At 36.7% G+C, this 26,192-nt stretch overlaps 1 protein-coding gene and 1 long non-coding RNA gene across 2 annotated transcripts in view; one reads left to right on the forward strand and one right to left on the reverse strand.

Annotated features, from left to right (window-relative positions):
- Positions 1-26,192, reverse strand: part of LOC139116976 (MYCBP-associated protein-like) — a 58,099-nt gene that overhangs the window by 23,516 nt on the left and 8,391 nt on the right. The window lies entirely within an intron of this gene.
- LOC139116978 (uncharacterized) lies at positions 240-20,747 on the forward strand. Its single transcript, XR_011548428.1, has 4 exons — positions 240-508; positions 10,800-10,988; positions 19,517-19,703; positions 20,426-20,747. It is a non-coding gene; the product is annotated as an uncharacterized lncRNA (long non-coding RNA).

Below are 26,192 nucleotides of genomic sequence, written 5' to 3' on the forward strand. Positions count from 1 at the left end.
AGGTAGGTGATGTGGTGTCGGTAACGTGAAAATGAAAAAGAACCGTGGTATATGTTCAGCCAATCGTGCAACTGTTGCATTTCTTGACGCCATTGGTTGAGAAGTTAATACTGTCTGGACTGGATTCTGTGTGAGCTACTACCCACAATGCAAAGCAAAGGAGAACTGAAATGTATGACAAAGCAACATGAAAATGAACTTCCTCAGTGTCATTGTTTACACCCTATTCTGATTATACATATGTATATGGACCAACCACACGACAAGGTAATTGGAATGTACCAAAATTGAGCTGGTATGGAGGTGTGGATGGTATCAGAGGCTCGCGGAGACCACCTCTCCAAGTGTTGAAGAAATTGGTGATACTAATACAAACAGTCATTGTTTGGGAGTAACAAAAAGGCAGTGAAAGAAGATGATAACATCTGATGGCTTGCAAGTGTCAAAAGCTGCATCAATACAGTTGAAGAGCTACTGATAATTTCATCTGGATTATCTATAGTGATGAGTAAGTGCAGTCTTTCTCTCTGCATTTCAGCAGTTTTCGATCATCCACTTTTTTCAACTATACATGTACATAATGTGTCAAAAGTGATCGTTTAATACTTGGTGATGGCCTTCAAATCTGAAAAACTTCAAATTCAAAAAGGTTTGTTATTACACCCCTGTTTTCCCCTTTAGCAGTGCAACTGTGCGAAAAGAGACCTGGATTTTCACAAAAATTGGTGGTGAAGTGGTGGAAGGGTAGGTTGCAAATAGAATCTGGTAACATACAATGTATTCAATCTCGGCAACCTATGCGAAGCAGACCTGTAAACTTTGTAAACCCACAAATTTGTAGGAGTCACATATACTGAAATTATTTTTATGAGCCACATAAATCATCTACTTTACGGCTATTGCGGCACCAGATTTCCAAGCCTAATTGATTTTATCGATCAAATTTCTCCGCGTCAATTACCGCTTTCGGCTTTCCTCTGTTTAACTTGGCACCCAACCATCCATCCCCTAAAGTTAATCAGCTGTTTATATTCCAGCTATTTTACCCGACCTTGAGGTCAAAGTTTCCTGGGTACAGCCTAAACACCAAATAAAGGGACTTGGTAAATCATCGGCTTTTTGAGCAAAAGTCAGACACTCAGACTCCTAATTTATGGTCTCAACTACAATTCTGGAAAAAAACGATCAATAACAGTATCTGAAGAACATTATTCTCTTTTAACCTTTGAATAATGTCTGCGTATACAAGTACTGTGACCAGAATGGACAGTCAAACCGCAATTTTCTCGCGGAATATTTGCAGTTATAACAGCTAAATTCAATTACACATTTTTATTAAATTGATAAATATCATGCTATATAAATTTTTTAAAATTACTGCATTTCGAAAAACCTATGATGGAACACACTGTGCACATTGAAATTTTCATTCTCGGTTTAAAGAAAACTCCCTATGTCAATTTTTCACTTGACTGCATTTTGCTTACACTGTATTAAAAAAGGTAAAAAGGTACAATTATCTCCCCAGAAAGAACAAAGGAAATTCCCCTGTCAATTTTTTGAAAGACAGCATTTAACACACTGAAAAAAGTACAAAAGGTGTTAACCCTTATGAAAGTACCGGTACAAGGTGTGAGTTTTGCTTTTGGGAAATGTATGTGTGTTCTGGCTTGTCTCCTCAGGTCATGAGTTGAGTTTTATAAGGAAATGCTAGACCACCCTAGCAAATAACTTTAAACGTTTCAAATCTGATTAAAATCAGAAGCACGGATTTACTTTATCTTCTCAACAGGGCCAGAAAATGACAATAAAGGGAGAGACAGGGCGTATCTATGATCTGATTTCAGTCAGGCAAAAATGCCTCAAAAACGTTTCCCCCAATGGGTTTTAGTTTTATTTCCACCTCCCCCCCCACAGACATCCCTAACCCCACTCCCTATTAAATCAGACAGGTGTATTGATTTCTTACAATCCCGATAAACTGAATGACGAGTTAGATAAGTATAGCTACATACCAAGGCAGTCTTTGCGGCGTATATCAGAATACTATCACGCAATGTACAAACTGCTGCAGAAAACTGGCTACTAAATTCTACACACTTCTAGCATCATCTCATCAAAATCGCATACAGTCTCATTCAAAATGCCTTTGCAAAAATGTGGCCTATAAATTACACATTAAGGACATGTCATTAAGCAAACTATTAACATTTCTCCCGTGTTAGGTCACAGCGTTAATGTAACCCTGATAGCAAACAATAGACACATACCATAATAACAACAAATGCATTAGGTGATTCAAATATTCAAGGGGAAAAATCAACATATAACATAATTTTTCATAACTTTTTTCAATTTCCCTTGGAATTTATAATGGAGATCTTCTTTTGTTTATAAAACATTAAAGAATCATAGTTACTAGCTACATGTATACACTATAGCAAGTGGGAGTTACAAATAAAATATTTTCTCCCATGGATTCACTTCAACCTTCTCACGTCCATTGCTCTGTGCAAAGGACCATCATTTTGAAAGAGAAATGAATCAGGCTGCTGATGTGTTTGTTAAACTTTCTAGCAATATTTTTTAAACATTGGAATGTAATACACTAGAAAGGTATAGTGACACTGATTGGTGTTTTACATGGGCAAAGTTACGTCTGACGATAGTAACAGTGCCGGACTTGTTGGGTTTTTCTTTTCGGTGGGGACATTGAACACGGTGAAACTGACATGACATTGACATGAATGAGGTGATATTAATCACAAGCTGCTTTCTCAGGATGACCATTCTATGACAGTGAAACAAAATCAATGTAAGGGTTTTTTTCAGCCAGCGGAATATGTTTTCAAATATGATGCAAATACATGAAAAGCCATGGCGTAGTCAAGGATGAGAGGCATGCACACACAGAGGTGTTGTTGGGGTTATTGCGATCAGCTTGGAAATAGAAGCTGTGATCCACCACAATATGATCTGGTTTCACAATTCTGGTTTTCTCAACTCTATTTTATAGACTGGGTCTTTTTCTGTCGATGACATTCGTTTCAATATCATAATATGAAGGTACAATAATTTCAGTAACAATTTTGCTAACATACTTTAATGTTTGTTACGTATCTATGCACCACAAAAATGGCCTTCCATCAGTGGAGAATCATGACAAATGTGAAGTTTCAATTTGGCATCCAAAGTGTGCTTGACAATACAATACTATGTTTGAACTATAACTAGTGTCATGTGAATTACAAAATTTCAAACCACAAGATAATCAAGTGATTTTCCAACAACATCTTATTTTTACTTGATGATTTCATGCACCCAGCTATCTCAGAAGAAAAATAATCGTGCATTGTAAGGGCAAGCAAAGCATACCTAGGTGTACAGATAGTCAATAAAGTATGCTATGCACCTACTCAAAGATTAGAATCGGCTGCTGATCAAAGAAGCAGCCATCAGCACAGCACAAAACATAAACACTGACTTTGATAATGAACTTTGGTCACCTTCACTGACTCGACCTGACTCTGCCGTGCTCGCACTCCTCCGGACGGGCTCGGTTCCCGTGTTTGAGCCTCTCCGTATCATCTCTCCCACTTTTTTCCCAGTAGCTTTGAAGTCATACGACAGCCTAAGTTGCTAGTCCCAGCCCCGCCGCCGCTGAATATTGACTGGAAGGCAGTCAATCACCGGACGGTGAAATATGGACTAACACTATATACAGCTCATGATCCCGTGCTCTGTGACACTGGGGTTAAAATCCTTTTGTAAAGCACTGGTTTGGGAGACGCCATCAATTAGAGGTGTCAAAGCCCTTATCCACTCACGACTTAAACATTTAACAGTTGCCATGGAGACATGGCACTGTAACCGTTTCAAACAAAGCCACTACTGGCCAGTTTAAAATTACCCAAAAAAATCAGCCATATGACGGAGGAATGTCTTAATATACAAACAGTAGCTACATTCTCATTTTAATCCCATCTGTTTGAAGTGGTTTTAATTTTCTGAGGTGTTCATTTAGCTGTGAGCAGTTTGGCAGTAAACAGAGGAATTGAAATCTATGCAATGTGTTTTTGCCTAATTGGAAACCACTGCGCCAAAGAAGCTCTATGCACTGTGAGTATAAAGACACCTCTGTCAACCGAGCATGATACCTTTATACTACTTTGTCTGGTGATAAACACTACATTGAGACACAGTCAATGATTATTATTCTTGTCTGAATTTTCTTTTTCACTCCATGGTAGCAATTATGCATTGATACAGCTGTAGTACAATAGCACGACTCCTTTCCCAAAGATGTTTACATGAAAGAGTTTCCATTTCAGAAAACACGGCTGGGGACATGCACACCGTGAGTGGTGAGAAGTGACCTTTCATAGATCGTGATTCGATTAATTTAAACTTTATTTGTCCAACCAGTCTATATTGATTTGTGTATGTGTATACTTCAGGTGATTGTATCAATAGCAACAGGTGGCGTGCCCTAAAGTACAGAGTTCACAGAAATGCAGGGAGGAAAAAAAAAACAAAAGAATCCGCATAAACTGCCACAAATGGTGCTATGTCAATTTCTTTTCTGTCACCAGAAATTCAAATTTAACTGTGTGATATACCCAGAGATATTTGTCTGGTAATATCCTCATGATACCGCCCTATACTGTAAAAGACAGCCATAGCTATTCCGTTATTATATTTCATCTGATGGACAGCAGCATACATTTTAACACTGTTCAAAAGTGAGATGAACAAATTTTGAGATACAGACAACACGACCAAAATTCAGACGATCCGTATACCGGTAGATTGTTGTTAATGATCATTAAGCTTCCTACAGTCACCACCTACACCACTGCAGCTACATGCTTGATCCATATTTAACAGAGTATACAGTATGAGGTATTGAGGACAAGCCACTGTGTTTCTGTTGGATCCTTGCTTGATGTGATTGGTCGGAAGGAAATGTTCCGTTTGTTCAAAACTTGGTGAAGGCAAATTATCATACAAGAATAATGGTTTGACCACTAAAATATGTCACAATGAAACAGAAATGAGTTGATTGGTTAAATTTTCACAAGAACTTTCAGTTATGTCCTGTATGTTTAACATTTGCACCGAAGAGGGATACTAGTACTCTCATTTCTCATAAACCTGTTTATCATGTAGAAATAGCGCTGATCGCAAATGACGTCACTGTTCTCTCTCGTTAATATGCATAAATAAACATTTGCCCGCATTATCCGCATAAACGACGGAAACAAAACCTGCAAGTGTTAGAATGGCTATTTAGCGTCACACTTATTTGTATAAATTGATGACACAGACTACAAGCTGCAAAAACAGCCATGTATACAACGATAAAATTTGTCCGAATTTCAGCTTATTTGTCCAAAAGTCACGCGCGTGCAGCTATATTTAGTAACAAACCCGAAATGGCGATCAACGCTATTATGGTTTGATACTAGAAGATGTCAAAATGTAATACCAGATATGGAAAGTTGATTAATTAAATGTTCAAAAATTTAACACAGAAATTTTCAGCCGTATCCTTATGTTTATGAAAACATGCATTAATGATATAGCCTTTCTGCGTAAACACACTTTTCAAATACATTTGTCAGATTATATAATTTCCAAATTGTTAATGTGTAACACACACTCTGAAGCTACAAAGGTATTCATTTGAGATGAAGAGTCACGAATTATTACGAAAAGATGTCTGTTCTCAATGAGAGTGTGGTAATTTCCTGTAATCATTTGACTGTTGTACCGAGTCTATCAGGATCAGTGAAGCGCACAAACGGAGGCAGCATGCTCCTCTGTTACCATGGAAACCAGTAATTTTCTCCAACACTTGATAAACTGTAGTTGTTGAAGTCTTTCATCTCCTGTTGTTTCGTTGAAACACATAGTATGGCATCTCACATTTTCTGAATATAATCATCAAACTTTCAAACCCTGAAACCAATTGTATAATCTCCAAGTTCCAGTATTAACCCTTTGTGTGCTGTAACTTTTCCCGCCAAAATTCTTGTGACAAAGTTTTCTAATTTTTACAATTTTTTCTCAATTTTTCTTGATAATCTTGGACCAAATGGACATCACTTTACATTGGCTACAGTTTTTGATCAAAATTTTAAGGAATATCTGAAAGAATTGTCTGGAACTGAAAAAAAATTGTCTACATTATATTTTACAAAGCCGACAAAAATTGACTATGGCGCTCAAAGGGTTAATCTGCTATTCTTACTTACAACTTTGTAATCAGTATGCTTGTGGGTATAATTGGCTCATCTCTGTTTCTATAGTATGTTATTAAGCTAGGCTTAGATCTTCCATTACTTTGAAATATCCAATCAAACTGAGCAATTCTGTGCCATACAACATTAAAATCAGATTATTTCTCCTATTTACAGGAAGACGACAGAAAGAATTACATGTTGATATATTTCAGAATGATGAAGTGTTAAATTTGAACATGTTCATCCCGTGGTGTGGTTAAAAAATTGTTTTGGCATTTTCTGTCGAGGGAATATAAAATTGGTACAAAATCTGAGAAATCCTAGGTATTTTTTGCTGTAATCTTATCTTACATTGTAAATATGAATCAATATATATATAATACACTATAGTGCAATTTTAATGCGCCTGAAAAAGACCCAGTATTGTCATAGCAACTCAACCCTAATACTTTATCAATAATTTACAATTTACATATATCAATGGTTTACAGCCCTTTTGATGGAGACGGTGATTGTACATTCAAACTAACAACACATATCCCTCTCAATTTCTGAAAGGAAATCGGGTCCTGTGAAATCTGCCAGGGATAAGTGCGACACGTACGTGGAACTCTAAGACTAATAAAAGTGAATATTTAAAGGAAGTTGGTAATTCTGAAACCTGTAAGCAATTCCAAAGTAATTATGCATAGGAAAAGAAAATGCAGTTTGAGGATAGCTTGCAATATCATGCATAAAACATACGCCAATGAAAAAGATAGAGAGCCCTAAAATCAAGCAAGTTTGCTGAGCCATGAAGGTGTTCGGGGAATATACATACGAAATAAGGTGATTCCACGCAGCTTTTTCCATGGTGCCGAGCCGCGACTGCTGGCTGGACTTTTAGGGGTTAGTGAAAGCCGCCTGGCATTGCTTTGTCTCCTCTGTGGCAGATTGATCGTCAGTTTCGGTGGTTTTTTATCGGTATATTTCAGGCTGCCCTTGCGACTCAGTTTTCCGTCTTCTTTGCTGCTGGCAACAACGTCCTCGCTGTCGGTTTTACCTGGTACCTGCAACAGTGCTTTCTGCATCGTCAACTGTCTTCACTGTGTCAGTTTCGATGGAAACAACAGATGGATTGCCGAATATCAACAAAAACAGTTAACAAATATACTGCCTCACGCTCAAAATCAACAATCATTAGCCAATAGAATGGGTTCGCCACTCTTTACAACTTTCTCTCAAACATCTTCTTTGTATTTACTCAGATATGGATTTGTTGCTAGGCAACCATTCATTAATTCTTCCCCCTCTGGGACTCTTGTCTCTCTTCCGTTCAAAAGGAGCTTGTATCTCACTGCCTCGGATGTTTTGTAAGTTGTGTGAGTCTAACTGGGAATCCTCCTTGTCAATTTCTGCGTATCTTTCACCTGAGGCAACCGTTTATCTGATGGATACAGTCATCCAGATCTCAACAGGTTTACGAAGATGGAGTATCTTGCAATTGGACTGGAAACTGCAGTGACAAGATGCTTCCGTGCTCTGATCCGGAAAGAGCGTATCTTTCACCTGATGCAACCTTTCATCTGATGGATAAAGTTGTCCAGATCTCAACAATTTTACAGAGATGGAGTGATCTTACAATTTGACTGGAAACTGCAGTGACACGACACTTCCGTGCTCTGATCCAGAAAGTGCCTGCAAGGCTTAATGATGAAACTCACAAATGCCAACCCTTTGATGAAACCATGCTGGTTCAATATTGCAGGTACGCTTATTATCGCAAAACAAGAGTTCCAATTTCATCCGAGTCAATGGAAGTAAGTCCATGCACAACCGAAGACACACGACACAATGCAGAGATAGTTGTGGCTAGAAATATCAAATTTTCCTCCAATTTTCACAAAAACCTTCCAGTGGCTCGGAAACCTGTCTGTGGCTTCAAAGTGATCATCTCCATAAAAACGAACAGACTAAAACAACGCCTTCCAGTTGATTCCATCATAAAATATTTACAGGGGGTGGTAGCATAAATTATTGTGAATGACAAACAATGGTGCACTCACACAAATTATGAATGCCCTCAATGGGACATGCACGATAGAATAGTGTCAGAAAGTAATTTATTGCATCGAGGCATATTGTTCCAGTGCCAATTTTTTAGGGATTAAGGGGAAATTAGTTTTTTATGTAGACGTTCTAGATAATTTACATCCAATATTAAAGATACATTTACATGTATGTATATGGTGAAAATGTATTGAAGTTTCTGTTTATCTATGTGTCATATTCCAAAGTAATTATCATTACATGAAGGAAGTCTGAAGGAAAACTGACAAGTAGTTGTCAAGGTGTGACAATAACCATAATATTGACTGAATGTAATTTTTTAAAATTCTATTGACATTGTTGGCATTCATAAATAACAGTTCTTTTTCCAAATGATCACGCCTCAAAACCATACACCCTGATAGAAAGGAGGAACCTTATTGGCTGCTTTCAAAGCGTAGCTGGACAAATACAATTGGAAAGCATGCATGATGATTTTTCAAAGAAAACCTGATCCAAATTTCAGGCAGTCCGTTTTACCATCTTTTGGTTTTAACTCTTTCAGCCATCACTGTGACTGACTTGAAACAAGTCATTATCGCTAGATAAATATATAATATAAAATTATTCGTAATTTCTATCCTGCAATATTTTACACTTAAGTAATAATGATAAATATTGTTTGGGAAATTGAAAACACAAATTAATTAATTGCAAGCTAATCTAACACACTGAACAATTCATGTTTCTATGGTAACGCGCTTATAAATACTCTAGGATGATCTGTTCCTTTGCATAAAAAAGAAAAACACTACAGGACGATATCAGTAGTGCTTTAATCATACTTGCAAAAATATTATCTCTGAATATAATTGGTATTATTATACGTTTTTTGTTGACATCAAAATATTGAGGAAATGTCCATAATGATGTGTTTCAAACGCTGATCCATCAATTAACATAAATTAATTAATCCATAAGATAAATTGACATCAATTGTCCCAAACTTTGCCATGATGAATGTGCGTGTATGGTACATCAGAGATCATTGGCTGTTGGTACCATGGTGAGAGACATGCTTTACAAAGTGGCATGATTGATGAGGCGGATAATCTTGAAATTTGTGATGGTATTTTTTGCAAATGAAATATCACAGCTGTGATGGTCTGTTTAAACATTGGGAATGGATAGTGCCAACCTTACATTATAACAGCTGAATTCTTTAAGGAAATGTACCGGTATGTACAGCTTTCGTATTTTCTCTTTCCAATTTGATTTTTACGAGCATTTGTGAATATTATATTGTCGTTTCACGAGCAATACCTCCATATTTTGTTTAAAGTAGGTTTGTGGGGCATGCACTTTTTCTGTTTTATCATAGACCCTCGAGGGTCTACGGTTTTACTTACACAAGTTATGTGAGTGACAACCATATAATTTCCATAACCAGAAACAGGTCAGTGTTGATATAACAGTTCATTATTGCAAATTACTTTTCCTCGTCAATTTATTTTGGGTGTTATTGCTCTGTATGAAGTATATGTACCAAAGGAAATTAAGCCATATTAAGCATCATATTTCATGTAGAATGATGAACCCTTGATCAGCATTATGAAATTAAATCCTGCAGTCTTGCAACCCAATGTTGTGATCCTACTTTCATTCTTGGAAATGAGTTTCACTATGCAATCAGTCAGCAAGACCAATGGCATGGCTACTATCAAACTTAAGTTAGCCACAGAGTAAAATGCAAAAACATGATTCAAGACTTCATCCAAGGATTTACTCACCATACCATTTTGTGGTTTTTACAACAAGATCTACACTGTAACCTGATTTCAGTCTTGTTCTAAGTATACTGTTGACTTGTTGTGAAAATAATACATTGGAAAAACATTTATATTTTAATGTGATTGGAAGTTTTCTTTATCAGGCTTTATTGAAGATTAGTCCAGCAAGCATCACTAATCAGCTGATTTTTTTGGACCAAATTTGTTTATTTGTGTGTTGTTTTGAATGCCGCAGATATCTTGGTTTGTAAAGCCACCATCTCTGCGTGGAGATACGTGGTATGACAAATACATTTTTGTATCCTTCTCCCTTGGGTATATTGATTCTTTACAAGGTAGTAGCATTGCTAACACACTGCATCATATACAATGTGCAATGTCGTTGTTGAAAATTCTAGTCTGGATTAAAAGTCAGCTATCAACAACGACATTGAACATTGCACACATGTACATGTGGGCTGTGCAGGCAAGATGGAGACTAGAAGGCATTTCCACATAATTTTGCCATTTTTGGGGCAAGAAAAAGCTAATGTATTTTATGAATAGAACAAATATATTAGAAATTATATCAAAAGTTACTGCTCTTAATGGAGCTTGAGATTACACTCAGTCTAGTCTGATCCCTACTGGGAGAACTGTTGAACACACTGATGCTAAAACCACAGCAGATATATCCATGTATCACTCAGCTGTCATACAACCACAGATAGTAATTTCAATTACGATTACTTTGCAGAATCTGCATCTGAAGGCAGGAAAATCTGAAGTAAGGACAGTATTCGACAAATTGGATATTACCATGGCAACACATCATAACATGGGGGAATCGACTATGGCTGAATGCAATAAAGCTGAAATGGAGGATCACCGATAAACAGTAATGATATTAAATTACTGGGGTGGTACGGAGCAGAGCAAAAGATAGGTAATTTAATTTTCAACATTTCTTTTTTGTTTACTTTCATTCGCTGAAGATCCATTAGAAAATTGCTTTATTTATCCTAGATGATTGACGATAAAGGGTGTATGTTTTAATCATTGACTGCAGTGCATATTGCATTTAGTTGATTCACAATTTCAGTACTCTTTTGACACGAGAAAAATTTTGTCATGTCATATAAAAATTACATATCACGAAGAAGTGACAGGCAAATTTCCACAAATTACTATATTGATTTGAAGGCCTGTGGAGGTCTCCATGTGTGTTACAAAGGCAGACTATTGCTCGTGTATGATTTTTATATATGGCATTACATGCGTATCCAGTCTTGTAATGAATGCTACACCTTGGAACAAATTGCTTTCTGCAAAAGTGTGCAAATGCTCTATGTCTGTCTCTATGTCTGTGTCTGTTTATGACAGTGTCCACAGCACATGTACATCTATTTATGTACATAACTTAATGTATATGTTGTATTATGTATATCACATATATGTGTGCTTTTATCTATTTAGGCATTTTCTCTATTTCAATCATAATACTACATTAAAGCCCCAGTAATGCTAACTTTTGATGATAATTTCACCATTTTTATTTTGAATGTGAACCATAATTCCTTGTTCTTCTCCCCAAAGAATGTTGATATACACAGTATCCAGCTTGTCAACTCAGCCCCTATGGTTGTAAACTGCATTGTTATGGTTGAAAAGTGACTTCTGGTCTGGACTAGAATTCAAATGTAAACAATAACAATGCATTTTACAGGCATAGACGCTAAGTTGACAAGCTAAATAGTGGGTGTTTCAACATTCTTTGGGGAGTAGAATAAGAAGTTGCAATTGATTTATAAAATGAAAATAATGAAAAAAAATCATCGAAAGTTAGCAGCACTGGGGCTTTAACAAAGGTACATGTATATTGACTACAATTTTTGTGTAGAGGACACTATGGCATCTTTCAGGTTTCAAACAGCTGGTATAAAAATATATGACTAATTGAAAAAGTACATTGCACCTATCAAAACAACGTGAAACTATAATTTCATAATAAGTATGGCGACTGCCATTTATCACAGCGTAGATTTTCAAGGGACATTGATTGCTAACAGTCTGACTTTAAATGGAAGAAAAAAATCAGAGAACACTAAAGCAATCGAAGCAATCCAAAGTACATTAACAACCCCAACTTGAAAGAAATCGTGAAAGGAATACATCTTTTGATGGAAAAATCCAGATTTTGTTTCCATGATATGATATGAAAAATAAAACCCAGGTTGTTGAAATTTAATGGAACAGCATGCCACTAGGTCAGAGATAGCGCTGTATAAAGTGAATAAAGGTATTAAATTTGTAAAAAGATCTGCCTAACTCTTCAGCATGTACCTTCAGGGGTTTCCTGTATGCAGCAAATGGGATGAAATGAACTGTTTTAGATGCAGTACGTGTCTGCACAATAAACCGAAAGCCTTTGGTGATAACGTTAAGTACATTTATCTACCGTCTAAAATTTCACCAAGCTGAATGGAAGTGAGTTGAAAAGAGGGACAGAGTGTATAATTTTACATGCTTATTTTATAATTAGCCATCAGCAAAGTTTAAGTAGTGATGTTAACATTTATGGCAGAAAAGCATTCCTCCTATACTCTATGGCATTAGTGCAAAATGCCCTCAGTGTTGTAAAATCCCATAGTGATATAGCTTTTCTGTTGCATCGAAGAAGATGTAGAAATCTAAAAATGTAAACATATCACTTGATAAGGATGTCGCTTTCAGACCAACACATTTGCAGGTTCTCTTAAAATTTCCCGCTACCTTACGGTGACAGCTGAAAGTGACAGTTGCTATGGGAACATGATAGTATCACAAAAGATATTGAATCATTATGAATGAAGATGATTATGATCATTACAGAGTAAAGAATTTTGAATTGTATGGAAATATTATTACATGTAATGGAAAACCGAAAGTACTTTGAGAGAGCATTGTCATTTCCGTGAATTTAATAATCTACAATGCTGAAGCTTGCCGGCCTGGAAAATATTGCATAAAAATGTTTTCAATATTATGTTTTTTGTATGATGGCATTTTTTTGGATGATCAATCTCCATTTCAGTTAACTACAAAGCAGGCTGTTGCTCCAGTAACATCATTAGCGATCATAAATTGCATAATGAATCACGGTCCCTCCACAAAATTTTGTGGAGGGACTGTGAATGAATGCACACATGACAACACAATATCTAGTAAATGGAAATTCTGAGAAGGCATGCCATGTTGTATTTTAAATATTGCAGCAATTTCTTTTCTGTGCCACATCTTGTGAATCAAACCAAATAAACATCTAAAAGTCAAGGTTAGTTTACATTGGCCATGAATCTGAACTTACAATGCCTTTTAAGTACAACTTTCTAGTTGCTCTTTTTGTTTTGTTTTTTTTAATGTTCATGTCGCCAGCTCAACTTTTCATGTGTAAAAAACCCACTGCAACAGCATTGTTAAAATTCTTACAACCTGCCAGTGTCATGCATAAAGGAAAATGCAGTACAGAATTTCACTGAATAACATATGGGTGAGCCTGACCTTAGCTGAACTGTGCAACTGACAATCATAGGAAATAGTGAGGCTAATCCGTCTGCAGTAAGGTTCTACAAAACACCTTCATATTGGATGAAGAACGCAGAACAACAATTATTTCTGAGTCCAATCACTTTATGAAAAGGTGAAATTCTACAGTTCACTGCTCTTGTGAGCAACAGCTTTTTTCTAATTTACCTGGGACCATAATTTCTACTGCCTATGACTATAGGGATCTCAAGAGGGCGCTATAACACCACATCCAAATCATAATCATAGTGATACTATTAGCATTCAGAGTAATAACCTGGTGTACTTTGGTAAACTTAGTCTGTACATGGAAAAAGTCAAGACTTTAGTGAGTCCAAGTTGTTAAAAACTAGTTCTGTAAACTTTAAATTGAGAAAACTAGTATAGTGCTAGAGAATACGGAAAACATGGTAACAGAGAGGGACTTGCAAAGTATCCCCATGATAAATTTGATTTGAAATTGCAAATCTACTCAGTTTCTATGGAGCACAACATTGCTAACATTAATCATCTGTAAAATATATGAATCATGTGTAAACAAAATTCAAATTACACACATCGCCTTTTTAACATAACAGTCTTACATCATTTGTTTTTAATTAAATTATGTAAAGTGCAGTCATATCAATCTGGCCATGAAAAAAAAAAATTTGTCATCCATAGGTAAAATAGTAATTTGTTTATTATCGCTGCATAATTTTGGAGATTAGCTAGGGATTATGCATTACTTTTGTTTCTATTTACCCCCAAGACTTAATTAAGTAAAATGAAACCGAGATAAAAAGCAAGAATTTGATTTTGGGTGAAGGACTGGAGCTCTTACAGTCATAGCTTCACAGTTCAAGCTTGTGCAGATGAGAAAGGATCATTTCTTTTGCTGTGCGTAACACAGGTTACTATAATACAATGACACCACATTATTTTCTTTCAACCCGTTGCTCATTTAAGATGGAATTTTACAGACTTTTCAGTGTGACACTTCAAACAGTAAGTATCAAGGATTAACAACCACCTCATTGTGAAGATTTTGAACATAAATCTGATAATATCTGACCCAAAGGTGCTAAGTGTCAGGATACAGTGAGTCTGCGTAGCACAGGATGCTATCAATCTGTTAACAAGTGTCGGTCTGTTCATTTCATACTGAAGCACGTCACTTTCATGATCTGTAATTAACATCACTCATTTCACATCGTTTTGATTATTTCCAAGCTATCTGCATTAACTCTGATGCACACTTGGGTCAAAAGGACAGGGACATCGCAATAAAGTTTAATAGGGTCAATGACTGTCACAGCCTTAATTGTTTTATAGCCATGTTTCTTTGCCCAGACTCAGACAACCACACTAATCTACATTCTACTGTTTCAACAGACAAGAAATGATGGACAATATTTTTTATCATTATGGAAATATATATCCCTTTACTCAATTTACCATTAGAAGTGCAATTAATTGTCTGCTATGGCACACCCTGTACATTTCATTTCAAGTTTATTTATATTTGTTTGCTGTTTTTTCAGTTTCCCCTGAAGTTGACTCACATTGCCTATCAATAACAGGCAGCCAGCCAATGCATTTTCACCATTCCTGACAACTCTCATTGTGCCTAAGTGGGGGAGTCTAAACATTGACTTGTCTAGGCACACCTGAGTGCTATGTTTTCACACAAACACGATAAGAATACCCCTGGTGACTTCATTTGTAGCTGGTGTAATAAAATATCACAACAGAGAAATTTTATGTCAGATAGTCAACTATAAGATTCATAATCTCCGACTCCTGAAGATTGCCTATCTATGACCAACAACACAGCCATTTCCCTATCAGTATCATCATATTTGTTTCTCTTTCACTTGCCTTAACCTGTTCACCCCTATTCCCTATTGAACAGGTCCACAATCACCATTGATAACAAAGAGTTTGGGCCAAACCATGGTGGTGTTAGGGTATGGTCAAATCACAAAAAGAATCATGTTTATGTCTAAATCTGCAGAAATAATATAATATTCTTTAACCCTTTCACCACCATGGTTTGGCCCAAACCTATTACCGTAATATCAATGGTGATTTGCTGAATTCAGTTTATCGGGAATCAGGGTGAGTAGGCTGAATGCTTTATGTACATATGATAGTGTATGTTTTCTGTAAACAAAAAACTGAACTATTATGTGTCTGGCCAACAGGTGGACAACTTTAGATAGAGTCATAAAAAAAAGAGCAATTGCAAATCTCTTTGATTCACTTCAATATTTAATACTCTCTGGTCTTTGCATATAATTTTAGTACTGCTTGAATCTGATGGGATGAAAAAATGACAACTCTGAATATTTTTATATGGCCATATCATAAATATGATTATTTTTGTGTCATAAAACTCAGTCAAACAGAGGTCTGGGGTAAGAGTGTATTTACACACTGGCTGATTACAACGATACCACTAGCAAGTCAACATTCTTGTCTACACATGAATAAATATACAGTTGAAAGTTGATCTCCTGTTTTGTCTGTATTGCATTGACAAGAACTCTTTCTGTATTAAAGTTGTTTTTATTCTTTCCTTAAATGTCACAACTTTCCTTTTCCACTTGCAATTTTTTATAGAATCACAGTCTGGACAAAGAAGAGAATTACGTTTTTGACCCTTTACAGACCATTGTCACATCCACATATACATGTAGTATAGCTATCGATGGCTATCTATATTAAGTTAAAGCGGAGCTACATGTACCTATGTCTCAACGCCATGTTATTTAAATCAGTTATGTTGGATTAAAGTTGCACAATGAAAAAGTCATGTTTCCACAATGGGCAAGGAAAATACTCAATCCAGTACTAAGTACAGTATCAATTAGACTTAACCGTGATGAGTACATAGCAAATAAAGCATGGAAAAGTAGCCGTAATTAAAGCTGGCACAATGAAAGCTGTGATGTGCCCTGCTGTCCTGGGCAACCACAGACACCTTGGGTTTACAGTACCCAGGAAAGCATCAGATTAAGTTTTGACCACAAGATACACAGGAATGGCATGGTAAAAATCTAAGTGATTAACATTTACAATTTATCTTTTTTTCAGAGGCAACCTGTAGAAAGCTTGGTTCAAACACATTGTAATTGCATGAAGTCACTAAGCTTTAAGCAGTGTACATAAAAAACCCTGTAGTTGAAGAAAGAAAAATGTTTAAAGTGGACATGACAACTGTTTCTTTCACCTTTGTATTAAAATGTCAACCACCTGCACCTTCACTAGGTAGTGTAAACTTTGTCACTTTCACCGAAAAAGTTGCATCACAAGAATGACTGATTGCTGTTGTTCATGCATTACTATTTCCACAGCTTTTGAAACCACATTCAGTAATTCACATGATCACAGCAATGATTTTGATGAGCATTATCAAAGAACATTACATTAGTGACTTACTACTTTGATTTGGTGTTTTCCCTGCCTCATTTTGCAAGGCATTTGACGATTTCAGATTTGGTGTTTTCCCTGCCTCATTTTGCAAGGCATTTGACGATTTCAGCTTTGGTGTTGCCATATCTTGCTAGTTCAAAGCGGTCTAGTGTTTTTCAGCACCAATCTTACCTTGCCTGGCCAACTGAGAAAAGTTTGAATGTTTTCATGAATAGTAACCGATGGCAACCAATGGCACCTTCATGTCACCCTATCTATCAGTTTTTGCTGATTTTAAAAGATTGTTGTCAGTCACACCTAAGTGAATCTGAGGACTTTTTTCCTGAATGCGGAACAAAAAGCCAGCTCTCACATTACAATGTAGCCTACACTTGCTGGGTCTTGGTTACATGACCCAGCAGACGACATGTACAGGTGTGCTTGCCTTGCAAGTGTTTTGACATACATACTGGCAACTGAAACAGAATCTGGATGAACTGCAGAAGGAGACGTGCTGCTGCCATACTTTTCTGATCCATGTTGCTACAATTTAAGGCTAACGCAAGTGACGGATCAACAGACTAAGTATTTTTTTCAAATCCCTTGCAAAGCATAGGTGTTACGGGAGATTCCATTTGTAAGCTGTAAATGATACATTGATAAGTATTTTACCTTCCGATATAGCTCCTAAAGCTACCGTTCCTCTCCGTTTCCTAAACAGCTCTTTAAACTTTGGGTCTTTGTGCGGGAAGAGGGACCCTCGCCGACGCGCTACGCTTGCATCCATTCTGGGCCACACCACCGATGTGGTCAGGACGAAAACATATGCATTTGTATCACAGTTTCCGTCGCTATTAGTGAGACTGTTTACCTTGACTGAATAGGTGTGCTGGCCATCAGCAATATTTGCCAAACAGTTACACACGCACTACTACTGTACTTAGCTCACGTCCATAAATCATTGACTCAATCCTCTCCGGCATTAAGTGTCAAAACCAGGTGTATTTATTAGACATCACATGCACCAGTTCACTAGCAACCTCCCCTACACCATCAGCATATACATGTCGCTACAGAAACCAGACAACTTTGGACTGGTGTGCATTTTAAATTACATTTGATAAGCAAAATAGAGAAATTATAATTCAGTATTCATACAGGCTTGAATTAATTATAACGTAATAAATCATTAATACATAAATATTTATCTTTTCTATAACTGTCTCTTGATTACCTGTTTTTTTCAAATTGTTTTTTTGTTCGTAAGAAAATATGTTTGATTCTGGCCACATTTGTTTTCTGGCTCAATAGTTCAATTAAACGCAAGCTGGCCTGAGCAAAAAGACTCACACAATCATATAGTGTTCGATCAACATCAAAATAACCAACAGTTTGATGAAACCAGGTTGAACACTGGACAAACATGCATCACACACATTTGCTGTGGTCTTAAATATAGTTGATACATATGAATAGCACATGGCTCATTAACACATTCCGTTATATTAAAGAAATGCGCATTGCTTGATTGTTTTGTTTCTTTTTTTCTCTCCCACATGGTGGGAGGCACTCTGCAATGCCATGAGGTTGAAATTACAGAGTTTCCATGTTAAAGTGTGTTAATTGATGTTGCAGCAGTGTATCAAATGATTTGCTCAAGAGATACATGTAGATCTGTGCAAGGGTGCCAACACTACTTGGTTGTGAATAAAAAATTATTGATACATATACAGTTTGCCACTATACTGAGTTCAGCTGTGTGAACCCCGTTTGGACTTTCATAGTGGTACATTGGTTATAAATCCACACTGTATGATAATGTATTTCATATTCTGAATAACATTTTCTTTCATGAGAAAATGTGTCACATTTCACTGCCAGCTGAAACATTGCCAATTGTTGTTAATGTACAAATTCTCCTCAAACTTTGTTACAATATGGCAAACTCAAATCACTACAGGGAAACTTGGGCAAAGCCGAGATTGTTGCGGCTATCTTTACAATAATCAGAAACCATAAATGTATATCACATTCCATGTGATTGCTCTCACACTGAACCATAAAACTTATTTATATTAGAGTTTTTCAGGGACACATATGTGTACATATGTCAAAAATTAACAGACAATGCATAAGCTATGCATTGTCTGTTAAAAGTGTTTAAGAACTGACCAACAATTTGATCTCTGCTGTGTTGGATGCTGTTTATACATTGTGATGTTGTACCAACATAGAGGTGTATTATGGTATGTGGAATATGTATAAAGGTTATCATAATAGCACAGCCAAAGCATTGTATTGTGTGCCATTTCACGCGGGAACGCATACCTCTTGGCTGACCAAGAGATCACAATCCTGTCCAATCATTGATAATATTTGAGAAGTATTTATTCAATAACTGTTCTGAACATAGACTGTTGTTATTGCAAACAATATCTGTTTACTTGAGCTGTATGACCCTCACACAGACATGTGCTTGCTGAAATACCCGGTTTTATTTTTAATATTTTGCAGAACCCTCTCTACCTGGAATGATGTACAAGATAATGCTGCTGTGTTTATATTGTGTTGGAATAGAGGAGAAGGATAAATGTTTGTTCAGGACACACAAGGCCAAAGTAATTTGGATAACTGAACATCGTACAAACAAAGAAACGTGCAGCATTCATGTTTTCCAATTACATGGATGACAAGAAAAGAGGTTAGTTCTGTCTGTCGTTGTTTCGCAGATTGATCCGCAGATCTCTGCATACGTTTCATCTCATCCTGCATCTGACTACAGTGAATTGACTCGGCTGCAGTTCTATACATTGGACAATGACCACTCTACAAGTTTCACACTACCTCACTGTAGTATGTCTGGGCATGGATGAATGGTCATCCTTGATGAGATAAAGACGTACACATGGAAATGTTGTGATATCAGAGGGATTGATGTCTGTTACTACTTTAGCAGAGATAGAGATCCATGAATTGCACAATGTAGTAGGCTCAGTATTTCCCATCATCTGGAGAGACATAAAATTTAAGCATTTTTGACAACTAACATTCTGCTTTATGTGTGGTTAGCTATTGATTTTCTGTTCTTAATTGTAAACCAAAGGTGTGCATAATACTATTTGTTAAAACATTGATTATAATTTATTATACATCATGAATATTGGTTGCAAATTGCTCATTATGCAAACAGCATCAGTCTCATGGAACATCTCATCATAGTGAAGTTTAATAGTGTGAATGTGACTGAGATCCTTCTATATTATCTTTCTTTAATCCTTTGAGAGCTGTAATTTTTTTCCCACCAAGATTTGTCTCATAATTTTGGACCAAAGGAATATAACATTTCCTTTGCTAGAGCTTTTTATCAAAATTTTGGCAAAAATCTGGAAAAATTTACTGGGGTGTATTTTATATATGTGACAGAAATTGACTTTGGTGCGCAAAGGGTTAAACAACAAATCACAGAACTTCAGAGGCGGGCATTTTGTAGAAACAACTCCGGGTTTGAGTGACAACAAAATGAATCGTCCGAAGATGGTCATCAACAAGCGATTGATGTGAAGGTTTAGAACACGCAACGGTTACTCTAGAGCACGGTCCCTCCACAGGAGGAGGGACCGTGTCTAGAGTAACCGTGCACACACAGGTAAATGTATTTTGTAAATTATACTCCGGATTAATTGACAATATAAATGTATGGATGGGAGCACGGTTTTGTGGAGGGACCGTGATGGGAGTAACCGCAGTGTACCGAGTCCTACTAAAAACTGCCCGGCAATGCCCGGCACTGCCCAGCGACAAACAGGGCACTGCCCGGCACGAAATAAGCCCGTCAGCTATCACAAGAAGTTGATATCTACATACCACAGACCACTAACTCTTATTAAAAACCTAAAAAACGATAGTTCAAGCCTCGAAAACGTCGATTTACTGGTTTATAGTTACGGCGTCCGTGACCCTACGCTGGGCCGGCCCTACGCAATCTTGTTTACAGTACTATACTATTTTAAGAGAAGGGATAGTAGCCTATCGAAATTTAAACCAAACTTCGCCTTGTACTTTGAAGTCTTGCTGGTTGGGGTGTCCGAAAGCAAGTGCTTGCATATTGCATTTGACATTTCCAGATTCCAGGTTCTTTTTTTCCACTTTTGATGTTATCGATGTACAATTCATTATTCTGAGGGCCGGTGGCCGGATCTCTTCAAGTGTTACAAACGCGCCGTAACTAAAGACCAGTAAATCGACGTTTTCGAGGCTTGAACTATCGTTTTTTAGTTTTTTAATAAGAGTTAGTGGTCTGTGGTATGTAGATATAAACTTCTTGTGATAACTGACGCGCTTATTTCATGCCGGGCAGTGCCCTGTTTGTTGCCGGGCAGTGCCGGGCAGTTTTTAGTAGGACCGCTGTACCGTACGTTGTCGATGGTACAAGTGAGCATTGTGGTGTTTTTTGAGATGGCCCTCCCCTGAAAATCGTAAGAGCCGATAGGCATAACCTGTTGGTGCTGGATAGATTGAAAATAGAATTGGAAATAAGTGGTACACCTGTATTTTTTCAGACTCGGTCACCACAAACTCCACAAGTTTGGAATCTCTGACTGGATTCCCCTAAGTGATGGATCAGGGATTGAGATATCACTATTTGAGAAGGTGACTTCGAAATGATCAGTGCACTAACCAGTGGATTTTGGCCGGTCTTTCTTTGACGGCTTGCTGCTTAGCTTGGTACTCATGTTGAAGAAGGGTTTCCCTGAAGATGGTCAAACTTTGAATGTATGCTCTGTAAACACGGAGTCAAGTCAATCCACAACAACGGACGCCATGTTGGATTGCAATGTATTGTCATACAACTCTTTATAGGCTTCTATATTTATGCGCAGATAAAATATAGTACCGAAGGGTAATTTCAAGCTGTACAATATTACAACATAATGTGAAGTGTAAGGTAATATCTATCATTTTCTGAGCTTACTGGAATTGAAATAAAACACTAGTCATAGTTTACTTTTTGAACGAAGTATAAAAAAGTTCCGACATGGCCCTGAGCGGATCAATTTCAATTGAACGGTAATCCGTGATGAGACCTTGACGACGATAGACTGCGCAAGTGCACAGGTGTTCAAGTGACTGAAGAATCCTGGGACATTGACGCTGCTGTCATAACTGATTGCACGCACGCTACAGTACAGCATAGTGCAGGTCGTCTGCTACGCCAATGAACCTGACCTATGCCCATCGACAGTGCTATCAGTTGCTGTGATGGCCTAGGCCTTGAAAAAGTGGATTTTAGCAAGGTTTGCCGTTTTATCTTTCCATAACCCCTCTCTTTATTCGATGACGATTGTATATTGCACAAACATATATTGATATACGAGTACTACTACTGAAAACCTTGACCTGGAAAGTGGAACTGCGAGGGAGGTCTTTTGGTAACCCAAATCCCGGGCCAAATCCCCCATACATGTAGTTGTCTCCTGTCAAGGGTTTGCCGCAGTAAACTTCGTCGATGTTTTGCCTGGGGTGGACAGCAAAATCTAGCTGCATTTTATTACTATAATAGCTCTTGTGAGGTTTTGCCATCCACCTGCTGTATTGCACCATCCTTCATTGTGAGTATGGCACTCTTCCCACCAGGCCATGATGCCGAATGTTCAAAGAATGCAACTCGAATTGTTGTGAAAATCACCCATGCCACCACCGAGGGCGCCATGACCTTGTTACCACAGGGAACTTAGTAATCTTGTTGTTGTTGTTGTTGTTGTTGTTGTTGATGATGATGATGATGGTGACGATAATAAAAAGTATTAAAAAACATGTGTCATTCCTTGCTGTTGTTTGTCGATGTTGTAGATAATTGTAAAAGAAAACCGTAATCGTGACCAAAAAATGACCGTAGGTCGCCCAACGTCACTCCTGTCCTTCAACAGCAAGGAATGACACATTGTTTTTAATACTTTTTATTATCGTCATCATCATCATCATCATCATCATCATCATCAACAACAACAACAACAACAACAACAAGATTACTAAGTTCCCTGTGTTGTTACAACTTATAAAAGTGCGTCAAGTTGTCAACCCATCTGTCCTGTTTTTACTGCATGTTTATATCCCTTTACTTTCTTAAGATATAATACTTGAAATAAAAACTATATTTTTGTTCAATCTTGTGTACTCTTTGACTATTTTTGCCATCTACTTTGTGGTATTACAAAGATGACCAGTGATAGAGTGCTAAAGACATTGCATGCTGGTATAGGATAGTTGAAATACTTATGTTATTGTTTAATATGAGTGTTCAGGAATTTTGGTGGACTTTTTGACCACTCAGAGATAATGCGTGAAATGTACACTGAGATGAAATGTATGCAGGAAAGACTGAATCATGCTAGAATCACAAGTACGGAAGTATTAGCAAATCTAGTATTGATGTATCTTTTTGGTATAAAGTGAGAGCTAGGTCACATTGACATGTATGATGCTGAGTATAATACCCTGTGACATATGCAAAGGTTCGTGTATCAAAAACAGTTAACCCTTCAAGTGCTGTAATTTTTTCGATTAAAGTTTTAGTGCAACAATTTAACCAATTTTTATGAATTTTTCCTGTATTTCTTTTGATAATTTTGGTCCAAATGGACATCCCATGTCATTGGCTATAGGTTTTTTCAAAATTTTGGTAAAAATCTGAAAAAAAATTTTGACTGGGATATATTCTATGAAAACAACAAAAATTGACTTTGGCACTCAAAGAGTAACCATTAGGCTGTATGCTGTGGCATACATTAATGATCCCATGCCATAGTACAGAGTACAATAAATTACTCACAATTCTCTTTGATGTGTATCCATGAAGGTTACTTTTCTAAAAACTTTTTCAGTTCTGCATGTAAGCACTGATATTCAGCATCATAATAATTGTCAAATAATATCTAGTAAAAGTACGTTTAGATATTTCAGTGAAAGTTTCAAAATAACCACTAAACAACCATAAAAGTCACATTCTTTAGGTACTACAAATGCCATGCTTTTTGGGCAGCAAGTTATGACGAACTGAAGGGGTCATTCTCTGAGAAAACTTAGCATGCAAATTTCTTTTGTCACTTCCATTGCAAAAAATCAATATCCTTTTGTTTCATAAAACAGGTGTAACTAGTCTCCCTACTGAGGACTCAATCAGTGGAAAATTTTACAAAATTGCTATCTCCTCCCTCAATTATGTATACGGTAATTTTCCAAATCATTTAAAATGAGAATTGAGAAGAACAGTGTGCATAAAAGTACGTTTTCAAAATTTTGACAACTAGTCTGTGAACTTGTCTACACATGGCAGACATGGCAGATTTCACTGAGGAATCTCCGAGGATACAAATCAGAATGAATTATGGGAAATCTACAGTACTATGTAGTATAGTCAAGTTTAAAAATTGCACTGATCATGCCAATCTAACCGTTAAATTAGTAACCTACAACAAGTTGCCTTAATTTGCCAGTGTGGTTGCATCCAAACCGGGTGAACAAGCTAAAGACAGTCACATTGTCCTTGCTAAGTCAGAACATATGCCAGAGCAGTGTTTTAAAACATGGTTCTGCACCCTGCAATATTTTCTTGAGAATTTCTCCAGGTTTTATCAAGTGTAGGTTTAAGAAATTAAATAAATAAGAACAACCAGGTACTAGGTGAATAACGTAGATATTTTAGACCCATCAGGACAATAAGAAACCAGCTATTCTATACACTATGAGCATTTCAATTGTAAAATATCTGTATACCTAAAATGACAGTATCTTTTCTTCGTTCACTTCCTGTAGTGTTCCATTCAAGTTAAGTTTATATTTAAATAGGCAGTGGAGAAATTTGAAAAGATATCTGCTGTACTCAATGTTTGGCTAGCTTTTAGGATATATAGCTCTGGTCAAGTGAATATTCTTGTAGTCATTTATTACTGAATGGAACAGCTCTTATGGAAGATGTATTTTCTTCAACGTGATACTGAATGCTACAATTAAGGTGATTATTATGTGCAAATTAATGCCTTAAATCATATCATGAGCTGTAATCTCATGGGGTACAAAATTTATGCAAACATACAAATTTCAGAGATTTGGGTACTAAAGAAATATACAAAAATAAACAAATCACAGACAGTCTTGCAAGACCACTATGGTTTAGACCAAGTATTATGATAGTCTTGTGTTTGGTACACACTTGTTGATTGGATCAACAAATACTGACCAATCAGAGACAACTTTAGAAGGACACAGTATGTCTACAAAAATATCAACAAATTATATAATATACTGGGTCAGGTCACTATCATTGCTACATATACATGATATAGTATTGCTGCATTTGGGTCAAGTAGGTACGAGTGGTGAGTCCCCTTTCCTGCTTTGAAACGTAAATGGGCACATGTAATTTTGTTTGTGAATACCGCAATCACTTTCTTCTCATTACAGGTGTCATTGTGGCCTCTGACTGAAATGGAGGGTCTAATAAACTGGAGTGATCCAAATCTGCATGTGGCTGCCACTTTGATTTTGCTAAAACCTCTTTACTGGAATGCAGTAAGTATTTGATGTACCAGTATTTCAATTAACAATGCAGTTATGGAGGATGCTAAAACAAATAAGTTTACTCTTGTCCATACTTCTAAGCTCTACAAAACATAATATATTACCATTTTATGTCAGTCTAATACATTGATTTTATTTTCACCAAAAAATGTAATAAAGTTCAAAAGCATATGGTTGGCTGTTTCACATACATGTTCTCCTAATTAGAAATTTGCATCACAGGTATATAAAATTTCCAAAATATAAAATTTCCAAGACACATTTCCAGTAACTTTTTCAAATGTCTGATGATGGCCTATACATGACACTGATAGGTAATATGCTGATAATGATAAAAATGATGTAGAATTGATTGAAAGAAATTGTTTTAAATTGTGTACCAGTGCTTCAAAGAGCCAGGGAATTTTTGTATCACCTGGTACATTGCAAAGAGACAAGTCAAAAGGTTTTACATAAATTTTTCACTCTAAATCTCCAATCTGCAGACAGTAGATAACATATGACGTGGCAGAAGCTTAGAGTGAATTCTATCAGGGCATGTACCGGTATATGGCATGAATTGTTACATAATGGAAAAACAAGCAAACTGTATGAAGTAGCATCCGAACATGTT

The sequence above is a fragment of the Ptychodera flava genome, chromosome 18 (assembly GCF_041260155.1).
Source record: "Ptychodera flava strain L36383 chromosome 18, AS_Pfla_20210202, whole genome shotgun sequence".
Lineage (NCBI taxonomy): Eukaryota > Metazoa > Hemichordata > Enteropneusta > Ptychoderidae > Ptychodera > Ptychodera flava.